Here is a 17,997-nt window from a genome sequence, read left to right as displayed (position 1 = left end):
TAACCTGTGTGCCTGCTCAATGAGTTGCCCAGGTGTTAACTGTTGATGAGTTGATGCTTTTAATTCCCATGTCTTTATCTTTGAACCAGAGTTGGCCCAGACAGTCGGTTTAACTGTTTAACGGTTTAACGGTTTATTTCTTTAAAGAAATGTTTGGGGGCACTCTTATTTTCCTACACATACTGAAATACTGCCCCTCAATGAGGCCAAACTTAGAGTCACAAAATGTTTTGGGGTATGCGTACCCCTGCGTCCCCCCAGAAAAAAAGCACTGGGTTTAACTAAGTACACCCCTGTGCAAATTAATTGAAACAAAGCATGTTTTCTATCTTGCTCATAATCCTGTACTCAAAACAAACACGAAAAGTCAGTTGATCATTATGGTGTCGGACGCCTGCAGCCAATGGAAGGAATGATGCACTCACCACAAAATATTGAGGTTCTGCGAAAGAGAGTTATTCCAGAGTTGGAAAAGAGCGGACGGTACTGGGATATTGCAGTCACACATCGAAAGTGGTGAAGAAATTCATGACAGAGCAGCAAATACAGGTACTTGATTGGGCAGGGAATTTGGCAGGCCGTTTGGGGCAACGCAAAAAGCCAAGAATTCAATTTAAGTTGCTAACAGATACAAAAGAAAGAGGAGGCTTTGCCCTGCCAGATTTGAAATTGTACTACGAGGCATCATGTCTTTGCTGGTTGAAAGAGTGGATTAAACTAGAAAATAATGAGTTGTTGGACTTAGAGGGGTTTGATAATAGATTTGGATGGCATGCGTACCTATGGCACGAGAAAAAGAGAGTCCATAAAGGTTTTGAGAACCACATCTTCCAAGGTCCTTTAATTGAGGTATGGGATAGGTACAAAAACCTATTAGAACCTAGAACGCCACGCTGGCTATCACCTCTAGAAGTTATGAGTGTAAAGAAAACTAATATGAGAAGTAAGTGGATAACATATGGTCAATTGCTATTTAAAGAAGGAGAAAAATGGAAAATAAAACCTTATGAGCAGGTTAAAGAACATGTATATGATTGGTTGCATTACTTCCAAACAAATGAGATGTTTAGGAAAGATGGTAAAGAACGAGGTTTTGCGGATAAGGATTCTAAATTTCAAAGTGAAATTATAGATAATGATGGTAAAAATCTATCCAAAATGTATAAACTGTTGTTAGAATGGAATTTGAAGGATGAAGAAGTTAAATCGGTAATGATTTGTTGGGCCAGAGATGTGGGTTATAATATACAATTTGAGGACTGGGAAAAATTATGGAAGGAGGGTTTAAAATTTACTGCGTGTATGACGTTAAAAGAGAATGTGATGAAAATGTTCTATAGATGGTATATGACACCGGCAAAATTAGCAAAAATGTATAAGACATGCAATAAGTGTTGGAAATGTAAAGATAAGGAAGGTACTTTTTATCACATGTGGTGGGAATGGAAGAAAGTGAAAGACTTCTGGAAAAGATATACAATGAACTGAAGAAGATTTTAAAATATACATTCACAAAGAAACCAGAAGTCTTTCTGTTAGGAATAGTAGGAAATGAGATAAAAAGGAAAGACTGTAATTTTTTTCAATATGCAATTACAGCCGCAAGAGTGTTACTGGCCCAGAAATGGAAACAACAAGAAATACCGACTGTGGAAGAGTGGAGAATGAAACTGTTAGATTACGCAGAGCTAGATAAATTGACAGGGAAGATTAGATACTTAAGAGACCAAAAGTTCATCGAGGACTGGGGGAAATTTGTGGAATATCTGGAATATATAAGTGAGGGACAGATGACGCTTAAGGGATTTAAAGAAGCACTGTGAAAAAGTAAGAAGTATTGTCTAAAGGGAATAGGAAAAAAGAGATAAACAATGTCAATATAAATTTGAGAAATGTGTAATTAAAATTATAACTATGGATGATTTACAGAACAGCTGAGGGAAGTCCAAAAGAGAAATAAGTTGTGAAAAACGATGTGAAATTAATATATTTTGTTTTGTTTTATTTATTGATGTTAATTAATAAAAATTTATAAGAGAAAAAAAAAAGTGGTGAAGAAATTCATGACAGAGCAGCAAATACAGGTACTTGATTGGGCAGGGAATTTTGGCAGGCCGTTTGGGGCAACGTGGAGCCCGGGGTGCCCAAGCCACCGTGTCACTCCCAGGAGAGACGCATGGCTCGGGCACGCTGCAGGCCCCACAGTGAGGGCCACCCGGCATTTTGGCATCCTCTCAGTGATGACACCTGGAGTGGTATGCCCATCCCCACCCCCTTCCTCTGCCCCTCTTGAAGGGTGTGCACTTGTGGCTGCATCAAAAACAAAAGAGCACATGTAATCAAACTGGAACAATGTGGAGAAGATTAGCATGGCCCCTGCGCAAGGATAACATGCAAACTCATGAAACGTTCCATATTTTTTGTAAGAGAGGATTTGGGGAAGTGTCTATGCTGTGTAAATAAAAGGGTCCCTCCAAAAAACCAAGTCTCAACAGGGCATGAATATGGGTGTTTATTGAATGAGTGATTGGTTAATAGAATAAAAAAATTCCTTCCAGTAGCACCTTAAAGACCAACTAAGTTAGTTCTTGGTATGAGCTTTCGTGTGCATGCACACTTCTTCAGATACCTGAAGAAGTGTGCATGCACACGAAAGCTCATACCAAGAACTAAGTTAGTTGGTCTTTAAGGTGCTACTGGAAGGAATTTTTTTATTTTGTTTTGACTATGGCAGACCAACACGGCTAACTACCTGTAACTGGTTAATAGAAGATAGTGTCTGAGATAGTGGCTTCATGAAATGGATGGCTGAATGGTTTTATGAATGACACGTGCTATGTTGATTGAAATTTTACATTACACTGCATCGTAATACTCTCTGCTTAGAGAGAGACAGGGGGTTAATGCACATGGATACATGATGTGCATGGATACAGTTTATATATTTCTTTATATAAATATAATATCCCAGAGCTATTCCACCTGACTTTCAATTTGAACTTAGCGTGATCTTTTATTCCCCTTCCTTCCCTCCCCCTCCCCTTTTTATGAAGATTACCCGCTCTGGGATCCCACAGCTAATTCTCCCCTGGTCTCCACACTGGCCCAAATAGGACTAATTTAGCCAGCTAGCCCTGGTGATCATCTAATGTTTATTGGATGGATTTCCCCCGTAAACTGATTCTGAATTTATTGTTATTCACATTTTATACTGTATCTTATGCTGTTTTTTATTGCATTAATTAAGTGTTTTAAATTTGTTGTTAGCTGCCCTGAGCCCGGTTTTCTGAACCGGGAAGGGCAGGGTATAAATGAAAAATTATTATTATTTATTTATTATTATTTTGTAAAACAGTTGATATGGATTTCCTTGTATTTGATTGCTTTTGTATTTGTTTATATGTTGCAAATTGCTTCGAGCTCTAGAGGTAGTAACAAGTATAAAAATGGGCATAAATAAAATAGAGATTAAACAACTCACTTTTGTGTCTGAAGCAAACTACGTAGCATATGTATTCCGAAACCAAAGTTCGTTTTTAAAAAAGCATTTCAGAAAAAGCCTGTGCAATCTCTGGAGGAACAGCATCAAAGCCCATTATATTTCAGATCTACCACAGATACCACTGAAAGAGCGTACCATCCAGTCTTGACTTGGATGAATGAGCCACCCTTTGACATCACGGAGAGAGCAATAGTTTCGTGTTACCTGCCATCACCTCAAACGTAATACTTTTCCAGGGAGACATTTCACACATTCAGTGGTGAGTCACTGAGTGCTGCATGACTGAGTGCTAAGACATTAAGTGATGTACTTGAATGTGTGAATCATTTCTTCAGTGTAAATCCTTTGGGTGATAACATAGTCTGGCTCAGAGAGTCTTTAAATATACATGCAGTTTATCACAAAAAACACATTGCTCTTTTTGTCTTCAGTTTTTTTCCAAAGGAAGTGATTTTTACACTCATCAGCTTTCTTTCTTTCTTTCTTTCTTTCTTTCTTTCTTTCTTTCTTTCTTTCTTTCTTTCTTTGCAAGTTTCATCACAGGCAAGACCCTTCATTTATGCTGCCGGAATGAAATGCTCCAAGGAACTATATTTTAGTTGGCACAGGTTCCAATTCAAGCTGTTGCCATACTGGAAGTAGCCTCTTATGATACTGTTTGTTGTGAGCTACTAGTTTGCTTGTACAGTGTGTTCATTTGGAAAATTCCCAACGTGTCAACCATCTCGATGGCAATTCAGATTTGTGATTGGAAAACATTCAGCAGACTGCAGATACAGGCTATTTTCTCTGCCAGAAATGCCAGCTCTAGCTGATGCCTTAACAACTGTGCTGTGTCATAAAGGAGGCTTGGAAATATTAGAAGATTGACTATACATCTAAGTCCCAGTGAGTGGCAGGTTGTAGATAAATATACTTTCCTTATTCTGACCATGTAGGTCATTACTGCTGGGAAAGTGTATTGAAGAAACTGAACTTAGCTATATTGTGCTGGTGTCTGTTTTCATTGATATTACTGAACTGAGCACAAAATGGCCCAAGTTTATGGGTATACTCAAACGCTTTAGATTGAATTTTTTGGTGTGTGATTTGCTGTGCAAAATGAAAGAGGTTTCGCTCAGATGATACCTCATCTGGTCCATACAAACAGAGGGCAGTTTCAGTGTATCTGAAGAAGTGTGCATGCACACGAAAGCTCATACCTAGAACTAACTTAGTTGGTCTTTAAGGTTCTACTGGAAGGAATTTTTTAATTTTGTTTTGAGAGGGCAGTAAGATCACACTTCCCTACCACAAACATACAGCACAACTGCTCAGCTTCTATTGTCCCAGAACGTATCCAAAAGGAAGAATTCAATGTCACTCTAAGACAGTTTAAGGGGGGACACGATTTTTCATAATTGTCGGCTTAACTTAACTGAATTAATTTCATTTGGGTGGAGAACTCTGATTGGTTTCTAGTTCAAAGTTAATTCTTTTCCATTTTTTAAAATAAAAAAACCTACCATATTTTCCGGCGTATAAGACGACTGGGCATTTAAGACGACCTCCAACTTTTCCAGTTAAAATATAGTGTGGGATATACTCGCCGTATAAGACTACCCCCTTCCAACGCACACCAAATAAATTTTTTTTAAAAAAACCAGTCTCCAGTCCGGCTCGGAAATCCACTTCCCAGTGGTGTGCTTAATGCTATTGTTGGTTCCCTGCCTTTGTTGTGAGCCTTTCCTTTTCTTTTACTGTGGGGGCTGCTTAGGCTGAGGCAGTGGCCACATGTCTAGTTGCTGGGGCAACGTGAGGCCGCCATTTTGGACCACGTGGTCTACTACCGGGAGCGGTTAGGGTTATTCTGTTGCTGGTGATTGGGGGGGCTTCTGGGGCCAATTTTCAAGCGTATTTCTGCTTCATCTAGAGAGCTTGGTGTCCTCTGATTTAATTTGCTGTCGTTTTGTCCTTTGCTGGGGAGTTGCTGCAGGAGCTGCTGCTGTAGCCAGCATATAAGACGACCCCCGACTTTTGAGAAGATTTTCCTGGGTTAAAAAGTAGTCTTATATGCCAGAAAATACAGTATTTAGACTCCTTGGCCCTTTAAGCTTACAGATCATAATTGTTGGAGGAAATAGATTTCAAATACCGCTATGTATGTGCTTTGATGTTTTCTCAGCATACTTAGTATTTTATAGTTCAGCACATCAGCTGGGTAATATTCTAAATGCTGATTATTACTATACCTGAAGGAGCGTCTCCACCCCCATCATTCTGCCTGGATACTGAGGTACATTGCCGAGGGCCTTCTGGTGGTTCCCTCATTGCGAGAAGCCAAGTTACAGGGAACCAGGCAAAGGGCCTTCTCGGTAGTGGCACCCACCATGTGGAATGTCCTCCTGCCAGATGTCAAAGGAAGAAAAACTACCAGACTTTTAGAAGACATCTGAAGGCAGTACTTTTTAGGGAAGCTTTTAATGTTTAATAGACTATTGTATTTTAATATTCTGTTGAAAGCCGCCCATAGTGGCTGGGGAAACCCAGCCAGATGGGCAGGATATTAATATATTATTATTATTATTATTATTATTATTATTATTATTATTACTACTACTACTACTACTACTACAGAGGATCAGATTTAAATGAACATGAATTGAAACTTAACTGAACATGAACCAACGTAGCTTGTTTTGTGAAAGGATGAATGTGAACTGAAATTAGTTCCTTTTGGGACATATTTAACTGGAACTATAACTTGTTCTTTTAAAATAAACTTTCCAAGCTCTGGTAGGCACCATGCGTGGGCTTGATACACACAGAGGTATTTTATGCGTGGGAAAAACCATGGAATGTGACGCTTATCTTGATTATTCAAACTTTCTAAATGGTCCCCAGGTTCTGGCGATAAACAAGCTGTACACCCACATGCTGCTATTAATAATCCATAATGAATACATAAGCAATTAAAGCCAATTGTAAGTATTCCATGGAATCAATGCTGGATATCATATCTGCTTCCTATGGTAAGCAAAGAGTAAATAGTGGCGGTGTCACAGATGTCTGTATGGATCACTGTTTGGCTGAGGCAGTTAAGGAAAAAATCACAATAGAATCTGACACATGATTGCCTAACAACTCCCTCTCCCCAATTACAACCAGCATTCTTCTTTACAGATTAAAGAGGCTATTGATTGATAGGGCATAGAGTCAGAACACTCCTCCTTCCCCCCTGATCTTCCAAAACAGCATCAAGTCTCATTGGCAAAACTGCAGGGAAGCTTCTGTGCTTGTCATTCCTCATGTGTATAAACACAAATTCTCAGTCTCTGGGGCTGTCAATCAGGTGTTTTTCAGGAGGACATTATCTCAAAACTTTAAAAAGAAGCATAGGGCATCCTTGCAATGCAACGGTGGAAAATAACATCCTGTTGATGTAGATGCAGAGGAAGGAACCAAGTCGCAGGAAGGAGCTCAGCACTTTGTTGTTCCTTTTAAAGTAAGGATGATAAGAAGCAGCCCACCCCCTTTCTCTATGATGGAAAAGAACAGCTGACATGACTACAGACTGTGCATGCTGAGACCAGCATGATTTTTACATTCCATTGAGCTAGAACAAACACACACACAGAGAGAGAGAGAGAGAGAGGAAAGAAGAAAATGAAGGCAGAATGCAAAAATTGCACTCAAATTCCCTTGCCTTACTCATTCCATTGCATCGGACTAGTTCTTTCAGCAGAGCTAACAGGTTAACAACCAGAATTTGTGTTTGAGAGATCTGGTAACAAATGCCTCTTATTGTGTGGGCCATGTAAGATGTTTTGTTTCTTTGTTTGTCTTTGAAGCTAGCCTTCTTTTCCACCATTTTTTAAAAATAAATAAATTATAATTTTCATTTTACAACAAACAAAAAGCAAAAAACTATTAAAAATCAAGTTATTACATATACCATATTTTGTTTCCTTTCCCCCTCTTTCTGCAGTCCCTTATGTTTATAATATTGTTACTGAATTTCCAAATTAAACCTATTTATTATTTATCACATATAGTCAATATTTGTTTAATATCACTGCATGTTTTTACATTAATCCTGCTAATGTTTGCAATATTTTTGTTAATATTCAATAAACAATTTCCACTCTACATTTAACTTGGTCGTCTTGATTTCTTATTTTTCCGGTAAGCTTCGCCATTTCTGCATAATCCAATAGTTTCTGTGGCCATTCTTCTTTTCTTCCTTCCATCCTTGGATAAATGAGATTCGGGTGACCGTGGTCACATAAATGGATCTTTATATTGTTTAGGTATCTCTAGTCCCATAATTCCCCAAAGAAAAGCCTTTGGTTTGTTAATAAAAGTTATCTTAAACATTTCCCCCCCAATTCATTATATATCATTTCCCAGTAGGGTTTTATCTTTTTCCACCACTGTTTTGCCAAGTCCACCCCACTCATATGCTACTTTTCATATGCAAAATTATTTGTACTTCTTTGCTCACCGATCATTTTTTATCACTGGCCCTCCAAATAGTTTTGAGATTATTATAATGGGCCTCCAAATATTATTGGACTGCAGTTTCCATCATCATCTTTGACCATTGGCCAAATTAGCTTGGGCAAATGAGGAGTCCACATGTTCCCTCATCTCTGATACAGTGAGGCCTGTTCAAACTAAGTATCAGGTCTGAGGAGGGATTTGAATTGAACTCTCCCATGTCCATCTTCATTATTTCCACACACCTTTGAAATATATATTGTACACCTCTATATGAGCCTTAACATCATGGAGGGAGTATAAGAAGCTCTTTGTACAACTGCTGAATTTCATGGTTACCACCAGCTAGACCTAAGATACTATAGGCATAAGCTACAGAAAGGCAGACAAAGAAATATTTTATTTAAATTAATAAGAATTAAGCACACAGCGGAGCATTCAAGTCCATTTAATGGCAATATTATAGGTTATATTCTTGAACGTTTTGTTACTCTCCCCAAAAACTTCCATGCAACAAATGTGTTCCAAGTTTCCTCTTTCATTGCTGCTTTGAAGTGAGACGTCAGTCCTGTTGTCAATGTATTTTATTCATAGGATTTATATTTGGGGAGCTTTGTATTACTGGATCTTATCATGTCTCGGAGAACCACGAGGACAAGGATAGAAAATTAAAGAAAATCTTGGCTAAGCCAGATGGCTTATTATACAAAACTGGTGGGGGAGGAGAGCAGTCAAAGGAAATTAGTTTGATTTGGTTTCTATAAAGGATACTCCTATCAAAATAGATTAGTTTTGTTGCGATTGCTAGCTCCAGCAAAGAATCCCAAGGGAAAAGGCAAAAAAAGGAGAGAGAATAAAACCAGAAACATTGCTGAAAAGTCTCCAAGTGTGTAACCTACAGCCTCTTTTGAGAATTACGCCAAGATACATCTTTTGTTGGCTCCGGGGATTTGTTTGGGGTAGCCTAATTTCAGCTGACCGAGCTCATACTCCAGCCTATGAACAAAGAAAAGTCACAGAAACATGGCAGTTCAATAGCATGATAGTCTCTGTTGGGTCTCTCAAATGACCCCTGAGGTTTCTAGCTGATGGTTAGATTATTATATTTTGTGCTTTCATTGCTGATGAATCACAGAAAAGGGGGAAAGACGTAGTTCTGTAGCGGAAATGCGGAAGATGGTTGAGAAGGCATAGGTGGCCTTCCACAATTAACCCTTCATTTAAGGCCACCTTAAGTCCAAAAAAACCCCCAGCTCAACAATTTTGGGGTCTTCCTTAAAAAAGCTCAACTTTCGGGGTGACCTGGTTTTTACTTTTTGAAATGGCAACCGTACAAAGGTCCATGTAGTTAAAGCTATGGTTTCCCCAGTAGTGATGTATGGAAGTGAGAGCTGGACCATAAAGAAGGCTGATGGCCAAAGAATTGATGCTTTTGAATTATGGTGCTGGAGGAGACTCCTGAGAGTCCCATGGACTGCAAGAAGATCAAACCTATCCATTCTTAAGGAAATCAGGCCTGAGTGCTCACTGGAAGGACAGATCCTGAAACTGAGACTCCAATACTTTGGCCACCTCATGAGAAGAAAAGACTCACTGGAAAAGACCCTGATGTTGGGAAAGATGGAGGGCACAGGGAGAAGGGGACGACAGAGGACAAGATGGTTGGACAGTGTTCTCGAAGCTACCAGCATGAGTTTGACCAAACTGCGGGAGGCAGTGGAAGACAGGAGTGCCTGGCGTGCCCTGGTCCATGGGGTGATGAAGAGTCGGACATGACTAAACAACAACAACAACACTCCTGCTGCTCCTCCTTCGGCTCCCTGCAGCTAGGAAGAGAGATTTGGGTTAGTGGTCTGATACTGTATGTTGGTTGTTTGGGTAAATGTGTTGTGGGGAATTGTCTATTTGTGTGTGTATGCTTGGGGAGACATTGGTTGTCTCTGTCTGGGGAGGTTTTGCACTGTTGTATGCGAGTATAGAGGCCCATTTTGTTCAATAAAGTTCAGCCTTTCCCCCTAAGTGATTTGTTGTTGATCATAGATCCATTGAGAAAAGAACCTGTTTGCATTTGGCAAAACAAGTTTCCTGGCGGTTCCTCTCTTATAACTACAAATGAAACCTTCAGAGTTTATATCAGGCATAGGCAAAATCCAGCCCTCCAGATGTTTTGGAACTACAACTCCCATCATCCCTAGCTAAAAGGACCAGTGGTCAGGGATGATGGGGATTGTAATCTCAAAACATCTGGAGGGCTGGAGTTTCCCAAGACTGGTTTATATAGTCCACAACACCTGAAGGGCACCTACTCTACAACCTTACTTATTCCCTTGCTTCTTCCATATCTGTCATTTTTTCATGAAGATTGCTGGTACATTTTTTCTATCTTCTTTCAATGAAATCACTACATTTTGATGGTGAATAAGTCTTATGAGTGCTCCATCATTTCCAAGACAGTTCACCCCCAAATTTCAGTTTAGGTCCCATCACTGTGAAATCCCTAGAAATGTCTACATAGCTTTAAGGAAACAAGAGTGTTTGCTTGTGTTATAAAAAGCTTTATCTTCCAATGAAATACCAGCTGCTAAGGATAAATATGGCAGCACTTCAGCTGCATATCCGTTGCCAGATGTGTCTAGTATATTATGCAGTACTTTAGCCATAAAATGATGTTCTATTTTTCAAACATCCATCTCATTTAATTGCATCTTGACCAAAAACTATAATTTCCATGGCATTTCTAGAGTATTTCTTGAGAGGGGGAAAGCCATATTTCTGAAAGTTAACATTTGCGCACCACAAATATACAGCGTACATCTATGTGATCCACTAAGATTGCTTAGTCTGGCTATGGCAAGATCAGTGCTGAATTTAGGGTGGTGAACTAATGCCAGTGTACTGGAAGAAGCAAAGATCACCAGTGTTGAAGTAATGATTCTTCAACATCAACTTCGCTGGACTGGTCATGTTGTGCGGATGCCTGACTATCATCTTCCAAAGCAACTAATCTATTCCAAACTTTAAAATGGAAAGCATAATGCTGGTGGTCAACAAAAAAGGTTTAAAGACTCTCTCAAGGCAAATCTTTTTTTTTTTTTTTTTTTTTTTTTTAGTATAAACACCGACAACTGGGAAACACTAGCCTGCAAGCGCTCCAATTGAAGAACAGCCTTTACCAAAGGTATAATGGGCTTTGAAGATACTCGAACTCAGGACGCAAGGGAGAAACGTGGTAAGAGGAAGGCATGCTTGGCAAACCCTCACCGTGATCAACCCCCACCCGGGAACCAATGTCCCCACTGTGGAAGGATGTGTGGATCCAGAATTGGCCTCCACAGTCACTTATGGACTCATTGTTAAAACCATGTTTATGGAAGACAGTCTTACTCGGCTACGAGTGAACCAAAGAAGAAAAAGGTGTGGGAGGTTCCCCCACATGAGGCATCAAGTCACGGGATGTATAATTAATAATAATAATAAAAATAATGTCTATAATATATTTATATGCATACCTACTGAGAAAATCAATTTAAAAAACAACTGCACCAAAATGAATTATTGTGAAAATAAATATTGAGGGGAAATATTTTGCATTCACTCAGGGAAGTTTTGTGGTGCACCCAACTTAGATCTCTAAATGTGTCCTAAGACAATAAAGCTGGCAACAACAAATAATGACACCTTTTTTGGGACAGGACAAATGGCCACGCTGTCCTTAGACATAATCCAGTAAAGGTTGGTCAACTATACAGTAAAGCGTGTTCTCCTTCATGGAGAGCACGTGTTGCGGTGGGGGCCGCCAGGACACTCCAAAGTTGGGGGGCGGGCTAATTGATCGTTGGCCACTGATGCGATTGGGGCTTCCCTTGTTATTGGGAAGAAGTTAATGTTGCCATTTATTGATTGACAGCCAGAAATATTAAAACTCCTTGCACGAGGCTAGGGCTTCCTCTTTTCACCCGTGCATTGGATTGCCCGTCCCTCCCTCCCTAGAATAGGTTTGTTTGCTTTGACCTTGCTATGCCTGTCATGGGGTCGTCTGCTTTGGAGTGGGGGCCTGGTAGGAATTGTGTCCATCTGGCTGATTGGCTGGGGCCATTTGTTTTTTTGCCTACTGAGTAGCAAATCGTCACAACTTGTAAGGTTCGCGGTTAGGCATTGGTTTATGGTTTGGTTGGTTGAGGGGCATGGATTGGTTGTGCCTGCCCCTCTAATGCTGCTGCTGCAAGGGATTCCGTTAAAGGAATTGGGAGCTAACTATTGCTTATCCACTCTGTCAAGGGGGCTTGGGCCATAGCAATGAGCTCCTGGTTGCATTTGGGGTGAGGGCAGGTTCCCTGCTCCGCGTAACCCCCAAGTGTATTCCCCCATTCTGACTTTTGCATCGTGCAGAATGTCAGTCTGTCCCCCATGGTGGGGGCAGATAGTCACAACCAATGCCTACACAACCACTCACAAATTTGTATTTTAATGAAGTTGTGGCCAAAATTATGCCAAAAATCTTAAACAAAAATTTCTGTGTGATGTGTGAGTTATTGGGGTGGACCTGGGGACCTCGACACGCAAATCTCTTTGAAATCTACAGAACAAACATTTAAGTGTGGAACTTAGTTCCATTGACTGCTGTGAGGCATTGGCGCCATTAACTTCCACCACATTATGTCCCGTGTCTCTACAGGGAAATAAACAAGTAAGTACATTACACGCATCATTTCCTGAAGTTGTATATAAATATGGATACTTGACTACTATCAAGGTATTGAGTCAGCTAATTTTGCTTGTCAAGATAATTCAAGGCGAAGTTGTTCAGGCCTAGCTTCAAAATTTATTCTCATTCTCATTCCCCCATACGGGGGAATTTATGGCTGATGGCACCGATGCTGGTTGAGGCCCTAAGGCAATTTTATCAGACCCTTGTGAGGCAACAAAATTGGAGTCAGGGTACAATAAAATGTTTAGCCTACATTTCAAGTGAAGAATGTTTTCAATGAATAACAGAGATTCCGGACTCCAAAGTTATGATTTTGGGTATAATATTTCTCTTGCGTATAAATATTTGTATTGCAAATATTGGAATATATTTATATTGAATATAATTATATTTATTACATTAATGCACACAATTGTCCAAAAATGTATATTACCAACTTTCAGAAGAACTTTAAAATACTCCTATTTATCCAGGCTTTTAGGATCTAAGACAGGCATCCTCAACCTTCGGCCTTCCAGAAGTTTTGGACTACAATTCCCATCATCCCTGACCACTGGTCCTGTTAGTTAGGGATCATGGGAGTTGTAGGCCAAAACATCTGGAGGGCCACAGTTAGGGGATTCTGGCAACCTTGAAATTATCAGCTATGATGGAAAGTGATTGTTTTAAATATCTTTACATTTTCTTAGTGTTTTTTTGATGCTTTAATTATTTTAAATGCTATTATAATTATTTTATTTGTTACCTGCTGTCAGGGAACTGCCATCGGAGAGAGAGGTGGTGGATAAGTTCCATGAGAATAGGAGAGAATCTGCAGCAGAAGGAGCCAGCAGGGGGAGTGCAGGAGTCACAGCGGAGGGGAGGCTCTGGGATACTTCCAGTGATGACAGCGAAGAGGTAACAAGACCCCCGTTAGGAACTCCCACCCTGCGCCGGAAACTGTCACGCAGAGAGTCACGAAAGCGCATGTCTGTCAAACAGCTTTTATGTTGGCGTAGGTTCCGTAGACGCCCACTGTCAGATTCTACCAGCGACTAACGGAGTCATGCTTTGGGGAGCTCCGTTAGTGCCTAGGTTGGGATGACCAACCAAACCCCAGAGGGATCAAGCTTTACGCACAAGCAGCTCATTATCCCATCACAGCAATCTGACAGTCTCTGAAAGCAGCTTGTGCAAGCAGAGGGCATCATGAGCGAACCAGCTGGAACCGGAGGTGCAGGAGCTGGGGCTGGAGGAGGTCCAAGCCTGGAAGACAGGTACAGGGCGTTGGAGGTCCAGCTCGCGCTGCAAACGGCGAGGCTCGAGGAGAGGAGGGCTCAAGATGCGGATAAAGGGAAACCCACCCCACTTGCCAGAAAGGTGCCTGGATTGGTGCAGAAATTTGGGGGGGATCCCAGGAACTATCAAGCCTTTAGGACAGAGATGCAATATGCTCTTAACCTACTGTTTGATGACTTCCCTGATGAGAACTCTAGAGTGGCGTACGTGATCGGCCATCTAGAGGGAGGGGCGAGGGACTGGGTGCGGCCCCTGATGGCAGCCAATAATGAAATCTTAAAGGACACTATGAAGTTTTTTCGCGCCATGGACTTGATGTTTTCCAGTGAGATTGAGCAAGGGGTGGTGCGGAGGCAGTTAATGGCGTGTAAACAGGGGAGCCGATCTGTACGTGAGTACTGGACTGAGTTCAGCATGCTGATTCATAGACTGGGGTGGGACCTTGCGAGTGAACCTATTCAAATGCTGTTTGAAGAAGGGCTCTCTCCGGCAGTGAAAGATGAACTTTCCCGGGCGCCCAGGGCGGAGTCTATGGATCATCTGACTAAATCAGCGCTGTCCATAGGAGCGCGCCAGGAGGCAAGGGCTTTGGAAAAGCGGGAAGGAAAAGGGGAACGTTGGAAGGATTTCCGCATTCCAGAGATTCCGGAGCAGCCTTTCCCGCCAGCAGAGCCGATGGAAATTGGAACAGCGCGCGCGCGCGCAGTTTCAAACACCAGTGAAGGGCGGAAGAAGGAGGGGAAGGGCGCCAAGAGATGTTATCTCTGCCAACAGCCAGGTCACTTTGCCAGAGTCTGTCCGCAAAGGAAGGAATGGCAAGGAATGGCGGGAACTGTTGGGGGGAAGGAGGAAGGAGAAACAAGCAGCGAGCAAGTAAAAGCCAACGCCTGGCTGCCAGCATCAGGGCACCGCAGTCAGGCAGAGGAGAAGTGAATGTGCCCACGCCGGAACCTCCAAGACCAGCGCTTGTGATAGAGGTGTTGCTGGAACTGTCCAATGGACACCCACTAAAGATAAAAGCGCTATTGGATTCAGGCAGCTCCTGTAATTTCATGAGTAAGGAGTTTGCAGCTGAACACCAGATACAGACTATCCCATTAAGTAAGCCTTTGCAGGTTACCACGATTGATGGGAGGGAACTGTTGGGAGGAGAAGTGAGCCAGCAGACTGTTCCAATGGTAATGAGGGTGGCAAGACACACAGAACTGATAGCGTTTAACGTAGCCACTTTGGGAGGAGCTCCCATTATTTTGGGAATGAGCTGGCTAGCACTACACGATCCTCTAGTAGGCTGGCATCAGAGAGTGGTTTCCTTTGGATCAGCACATTGCCTAGAACACTGCAAAGAGGGAGAGGTTCAGGCAGGGGCCAGGGCCACTCTAGCAGGGGTGGAAGTGATGGGCAAGGGCAAGGTGCCACCACAATATGCTGACTTGATTGACGTCTTTAGCGAAAAGGAAGCAGATAGACTGCCCCCGCACAGACCCTTTGACTGTCAAATTAACTTACTCCCAGGAGCACAATTGCCAGTGGGCAAGCTGTATGCAATGTCAGATAGTGAAATGCAGGAGTTAAGGGAGTTCATTGACAAGAATCTCAAGCGAGGTTTCATCAGAGAGTCACGAGCGGTGGGGGGCAGCCCAGTGTTCTTTGTGGACAAAAAACACACGGGCAAACCGAGGCTTGTATGTGACTTCAGAAGCCTAAATGCAGTGTCAGAACCAGTGACTTTCCCTATGCCTAGAATTGATGACATTCTGACACAGGTGAGAAAAGGGAAAATTTTTACCAAGCTGGACCTTAGGGGGGCATATAATTTGATACGTGTGAGAAAGGGGGATGAGTGGAAGACCACTATGTTCACCCCCTTGGGGGCTTTTGAGTATTTAGTTATGCCTTTCGGATTACAAGCGGGCTCCGCCTGCTTTCAATCATTCATGAATCACGTCCTGGGGCCACTGCTCTACAAGAACTGCGTAGCGTTCTTAGATGACGTCCTGGTGTACTCAGCGAATGAGGAGCAGCATGTGCGAGATGTAAGAGAGGTACTGAGCAAGTTGCGAGAAAATCGGCTGTGGGTGAAACTGGAGAAGTGTCAGTTTCATACCAGGGAGGTGGAATTCCTGGGGTACCGGTTGTCTGACAAGGGGTTGGCCATGGATCCCAGCAAGGTTCAAGCGGTACTGGAATGGAAAACACCAAAGACCAAGAAGGACGTGCAAAGGTTCCTGGGCTTCGGAAACTTCTATAGGAAGTTCATCAAGAACTTTGCCCATTTGACAGCGCCTATCACGGATTGTCTTAGTAGCAAAAAGAAATTTGTTTGGACGGAAGAAGCGCAGCGGGCGTTCGAACGCTTAAAGCAGGCGTTTGCGTCGGAAGAGCAACTGTTGCATGTGGATCTACAACAACCAATGAGAGTGGAGACTGACGCGTCAGACCGAGCGGTGGGGGCCGTTCTTCTCCAGCCGGGAAAAGATACGTCTGAATGGAGACCGTGTGCATTCTTCTCGCGGAAGTTGAACAAGTCCGAGAGGAACTACACAGTATACGACCGAGAACTGCTCGCCATTCATGAAGCCTTCCGGAAATGGCGGCACTTGCTGATTGGGGCGCAGCACAAGGTTCAAGTCCGAACTGACCACAAAAATCTGGAATATTGGAGAACAGCCCGAGTGCTGAACCAGAGACAAGTACGATGGGCCCAGGAGTTCTCCAAATTCCACTTTGAGATTCGTTACGTGCCCGGATCCGAGAACGTGAGGGCGGACGCTCTTTCCAGGAAACCTGAGTACTTAGAGGGGGAGGGAGCGCCCGAGGCAAGGCATGTAATCCCTGAAGACCGCTGGGTGTGTGGGGCGGCATTGGTGGGGCAGAGGGAACTGATAGAGGGTACTGAGAACGATGAATACGCCCAAGGGAAACTCAGAGAGCTCCGGAGGGCAGAGGAGAACACAGGGGGGTTTGAAGAAAAGAACGGGGCGTTGTATTACAAAGGGGCACTGTACATACCCGACGGGGAACTGAGGGGCAGAGTACTCAAGCAGTTGCATGACAGCCCCACCGCGGGACATTTTGGACAGCACAAAACCATGTGGTTGGTTACCAGGGAGTTTTGGTGGCCCAAGGTGAGGGAGGACGTACGGGAATATGTCAGGGGTTGCGTCAGGTGCCAGCGAGCAAAAGGAGAGAGGGTGGCGCCAGCGGGGCTATTACAACCCTTACCCACGCCCGAAAGGCCATGGGAGGCAGTATCCATAGATTTTATGACGGACCTGCCAAAATCCAAAGGCAAAACAGCTGTCATGGTGGTGGTAGATCTATTAACCAAGATGTGTCATTTTATAGCTTGTTCACATGCAGTCACAGCGGAGGAAACCGCCAAGTTGTTTGTAGAACATATTTTTAGGTTGCATGGCGCCCCCTTGAGGGTTTTGAGCGACAGAGGGAAACAATTTACTTCCAGGTTCTGGAGGAAACTGATGAGCTTATTACACGTAGAACTCAATTTCTCAACTGCTCGGCACCCAGAAACCAATGGGCAAGCGGAAAGGGCAAATGGGATTTTACAACAATACCTGAGGTGTTATGTAAAAGACAGAGAAAATGATTGGGTGGATAAGTTACCTCTAGCAGAATTTGCCTACAACAACGCGGAGAACGTGTCCACAGGGATGAGTCCCTTTCTGGCAAATTATGGGTGTCACCCCCGGGCATTCCCAGGAGAGGGAGGGGAGAGGTGGAGCGTGCCGGCGGCGGAATATTTTTTTGAAGAGATGGAAGCGATCCACCGTCAGCTTCAACTTAACTTAGAGAAAGCCAAGGAAGAATATAAGAAGCAAGCAGACAAAAATAGGAGGGAAGGTGAAACCATAAGGGTGGGGGACCGGGTGTGGTTATCCACCCAAGGACTACCGTTCAAAGGAGGGTGTAAGAAATTGAGACCCAAAAGATTGGGACCCTTTGAGGTCATACAGCAGGTCAACCCAGTAGCATTCAAACTCAGGCTGCCCAGTCACATGAAGTTACA

General features: G+C 42.8%; 1 long non-coding RNA gene across 1 annotated transcript in view; it reads right to left on the bottom strand.

Annotated features, from left to right (window-relative positions):
* Positions 1 to 17,997, bottom strand: part of LOC309350908 — a 1,133,389-nt gene that overhangs the window by 1,087,581 nt on the left and 27,811 nt on the right. The gene's annotated exons all lie outside the window — the stretch shown is intronic.

The sequence above is a fragment of the Podarcis erhardii genome, assembly GCF_964252035.2.
Source record: "Podarcis erhardii genome assembly, chromosome: 10".
NCBI lineage: Eukaryota > Metazoa > Chordata > Lepidosauria > Squamata > Lacertidae > Podarcis > Podarcis erhardii.
This window is presented reverse-complemented; position numbering and strand designations above follow the sequence as displayed.